We start from the raw sequence: 4,867 nt of genomic DNA on the forward strand, positions 1-4,867 counted from the left end.
AAAAAAAAATGCAGAAATGTATGACCAGTAAGGTGAAAAAAAAAAATTATATGCGAAAAAGGGAAGTCGCAAAAATGGCCATAAAAGGGGTCACAAGAGAAAGGTCCAAAGCCAAAGGCTTTTCCAAAATGTTACCAACGTGCAAGCAATGCAGATGACACCGCTAATGCAGCCAAGAGGGTCATGAGCAAACTGCGCCTGTGGGGACTGTGCACTGTTCCCCTCCGCGCATTTTTAAGATTGTGGAAAATGTGTGAATGGCCCACGACGATATTGTGGAAATTTCCCTCCAGGGATAAGTTCGCGGGGGGTTGTTAAAGCGCATGAGTAGAAAACAAAAAAAAAAAAAAAAACGACAAAAATGGATAACTAAAGTAGCAAAATGGGTCAAAGGTTGCAAACCTTAGCAAACTACGGCGAAGTGCGGCGAACTACAGCTAGCACTGCCAAGTGCTGCAAAGCATGGCAAACTGCTACGAAATGTGGCAAAATAAAACGATGGGCAAATAATTATAGGTTTATTTCTACACGGCGGAAAGAGGTAGGCCCCCCCCCTTTTTTTTTTTTCCCCACGGTAGTTCATACTACGCGAGGATACTCACAACAAAATGATGATATGTCACCCTTGTAACTATGCGAAGCCTGCATGTAAATGTTACATAGGAGAGCTGCGTTGTTTAAAAGCCTTTTGCCCCTCTTTGGTTTACGGAACGATGGCCCCTTAGCTAGGACGGTTCGAAAAGGAGGGAGTTTCCAAAAAGGGCAATATTAAACAGTGCACCGTTGTGCTAGGCATTCTTTGCGTAAAAGAGGGAGATATCCCCACGCGTGCTTCGTTTGTGCCATCCTGCTCGCCTCTTTATTTTTTAAAGTGCATATTGGGTGTTCTGCGGAGAGGGTACAGGGCGAAAAGGGGGCCTCCACGCGAAAGGAGCATATACAAATATGTGCGACACGCCTATGTTGAATAGGAGGCGTGCCTATGTTGAATAAGAGGCGAGACTTATGGTTGCATGCTCGGCATAGCTATGTTGCTTGCTCGGCAATACCTACGTCGCATGTTCTACAATAGCCACGTTGCATGCTCGACAATACCTACGTTGCATGCTCGGCAATAGCCACGTTGCATGCGCGGTATGCCTATGTTTTTCCCCTTTGGGGCCGTACCGCATGCGCCCTATGGAACGCGGGACAGGTGAAGGAAAAAAAAAAAAAAATTGCAGCCTCGAGCATTCGCAAACCACCAGTCAGTGTTGTACGAAGGGGAAGGAGGATACATTTCTTAATTGCGAATAGGGAGAATTAGGAGTGAGGGGCTATTTATACAGTTTGGTTGGGTTTATGAGAAAAAAAAAAAAAAAAATGGTGGCCCATTGGTGAGTTGATCACTTGGTGGTTAAAAAGCGAACAGCTGGTGGTGATTCATATGGGGGGCCGTATGCAACACGCGTGCGACGCATATGTGGAAGAGTGTCCATCAAGGGTGTGTATGTGGAAGGATAATCTAAAGGAGAGCCATCCCCAACCAAGGACTTCACCACTGATTATAGGCACCGAGGCGCAGAAGAAGGCACAATAATTTCGCGCCAAATGGGAAGTTAAATCGGGTTGCAAAAAAAAAAAAGATACAAACGCTGTATCGAAGGACACGGTGACAGTCAGATGAAGCATGTGATGGTGACGCACCGATTAACGCTGCAAAACGCGCAGGGTACTCGTTGGAAGGGAAGTTATCGTATGCACGATGGAGGTGCCTTCGGGGATGTATGACTTATATAGCAAAAAGGGAAACTGAAGCGGTGAATCGTGGGGGTGGGCAATACAAAAAAGGGGGGGGGGAAATAAATAAACGAGTGTGATGATGTGTGTTGTGATGATGTGTAATGGTGATGCGTAATGGTGATGGCCGAGTGGGCGGAAAAAACAACAAAAGTCGTCGCACGCATTGGAGGGCACGCAGTACCTGCCCTACGTGTTGCAACCCCTTCACCGGTCACTACAACTTGCGTCTCTTCTTGGAGTGATAAAACGAGAAGTCCTTCGTGTCCTCCATCGCACCTGGGTAGGCGCAGCTACTGGAGGTCTTCATCAAATTATGCTGGGAGAGATTCGATTTCATATCACTTAGTACGTTGTTAATTAGGTTATTTTTCGTTAAATTATATTTGATGATACTGTAGGTGGCCTGCGTACCCATGAGGCTATTATTGCTCAGGTCTGTATCGTACACACTATGGAGCCCCTCCACCTGGGGTGCTAGTTGGTAGTTGTTGTTCCTTTTGCTTCTCCCTTCCTCACCGGGGAAGTTGGCAGGATTGCCTGGGCTATCCGGGTTAGCGGCGTATCCGCTGTTCGCTGCGTTTGCGCCGTTCGCTGCGTTTGCGGTGGTGGAGTTCCCCCAGTTGCCGAGGTAGCTACTCATATTTTTGTGTCTGCCTATCATGTGTGCCTCTTTAGTTTGGTCTACGTTTACCTGTGGTGCTACCCCATGTGCGACTGATGTTACTCTTTGGACTTCCGAGCCGTCCTCCATGAAGGAGTTCATGCAATTCAGGTTGTCCTCTCTTCCTCTGATGTTATCAAATATTCGCGTGGCAGGCCCCTTTTCCATCATACCAGTGTGTGCAGCTCCGTCGTCGACATGACTCCCAGTCCTCTCTCTCATCATCCTTTCACCATCACCTATGCTATTTTTAAGTGGCCTCAAATTGTAGTTCGGCTCTTTCCTTCTGCTCAAGTTGCTGTTTCTTCTTTGTGTAGCATCCTGAGTGAACTCCTCACCTCCATTAAGCAAACTCATTTGTGAATCATCAGTAGTGATGGTGTTATGATGAATGCCCCTCTCGGTGTTAAGAGAGTTAGTCAGTTCGCTAACTATGCTGTTAATTTGTTTGGCTTGTTCTTTATCCTTTCGCATGTATTGAGTACTCCGGATCAGGTGGAGTAACTTGTCTAGGTTGTGACTATTCCTCTTTGTGCTGGTTCCTTTGGGGTAGTATTTCATTTGATGGTTTGTGTTACTGTCACTGTGGGTCGTCTCCTTCGCGTTGTTTCTTTTGGGTTGCTCCGGCGGGGGTGCACTAAATTGGGTGCGCTCCGACGTGTTCATCTGTTCTTTCGAGTTAGCGCCGGTAGCGGCAGTAGCAGTGGTTGCTGCGGTGGGCGTTCCCCACCTGCCGCCCACATGCGCGAGCCTTCTCCTGACCATCCTATCGTTGTGGTAATCCCCAAACAGTCCGCCTCTGCTTCTGCTTCTTTTTTCGCTCAGAAGGGAGTGTCTCTCTAAGTCGCTGTAACTAGTCAGGTTTGTCCTAAATCTGATGGCCGGCCTGCCGTCATACTGGTCACTGTGCATTCTGTCACTTCGGCTGAACTGGTGTGTGTCTAACTCGTTGCAGGCAGCATCATTTGCCTCGGAGCCCCTCCTGCTGAAGTAGCTTCTTGGGATATCACCCCCCATGAGATAATTATCTTCCCAGTTGGGGGCGCTTTCCTTGTTCCCCTCGCACATGTAGAAGGGGAGCACAGCACCGTAATCGTTTCTACCACTGTTCCTTATTAATGCAGTGGAGAGGCTACTCACATTTGACGCAGCTGTGTTGAGATTTTTTTTTTTTTTCTTCTTTTCATTAGAGGAGTCTCCTATCGGAGTAGAGACGTTATTTTTCTTTATCTTTCCCTTCTGTTTACTGTGGTTACTGCTACTCTTGCTTGCTTCCTTCTCGTTCGTGGCCTTGGTATTTGTACTTATTGGGTTCCTCCTGTTGTGTTCACCATGGGTTGGTGGGGCTGCGCTGCATGCCGCTTTGGACGGACCTCCGTCCGTAAAGAAGGCCCCCTCCCCATCATCGTAGTAGTCCTCAATTGGATGTTCAGCCTGGAACGCTAAAGAAGCCATACCCTTCGTTTTCCTTCTCGTGTTGTAGGTCCAGTTGTTCCCGTTCGATGATCCGTGTTTCTCTCTTTGTGGCTTCCTCTTGGTGAGTGTCGGCGGGGAGAAGGGGTTGGTTCCGGGGATGGCTCCATGGATGGCTCCGTGAATAGCTCCGTGGCTGCTTTCCTCCCTTTGCCTTTCGCCGTCTTCGAGGCCTTGCATCTCGTCCGGGTCTTCCCCATCCTCTGTGTGATTCTCGTCCGCCTCATCCGCCTCATCTGCCTCATTCGCCTCATCTGCCTCATCTGCCTCATCCGCCTCACCCGCCTCATCCGCTTCATCCGCCTCATCCGCCTCATCTTTCACATTCAGCAGAATCGAAATCAGCTGCTCCTTCTCCGTCCGGCTGAGACTGTTAAAGATTCGAACAGACTCGACTCCCCCAAAGTGGTTGAGCAATAGTTGCTCATTCATGTGGTCCCCTCTATTCGTGTAATTTTTTTTTTTTTTTTTTTTTTCTCCTTTCCTAGAACACGACTGTTGTAACTGCATCTTTGCGCTCCCTCGATCATTTCGTCAAGTGCGTGCATTCTTTGGTCCATATCCTTTTGTCTCCTCATTTTTGTCACTCCATCATAGGGTAAGAATTGATTCTTCTTCTCGTTCTGTGTGTGAAAGAAGAGACTCCCTTTGTAATCGATCGGCTGTTCCTCATGCATCAGTATCTGCCTTTTTATAGAGTTCGCTGATTCGATGTGAGAGTGGGGTCTTACACCTTGGTCCTGGTTTTCCATAATTTGTTTTTTCTTTACGTTTCTTTGGTGGGCACTTCGGCTCGAGATGTCTTCGGCTGGATGGTCTTCCCTTTGCGAAGTGGTTGCGTTGTTCTCCCTTTGCGAAGCGGTTGCGTTGTTCTCCCTTTGCGAAGTGGCTGCGTTGTCCCCCCTTTGCGAAGTGGCTGCGTTGTCCCCCCTTTGCGAAGTGGCTGCGTTG

The sequence above is a fragment of the Plasmodium cynomolgi genome, chromosome 1 (assembly GCF_000321355.1).
Source record: "Plasmodium cynomolgi strain B DNA, chromosome 1, whole genome shotgun sequence".
Taxonomy (NCBI): Eukaryota; Apicomplexa; class Aconoidasida; order Haemosporida; family Plasmodiidae; genus Plasmodium; species Plasmodium cynomolgi.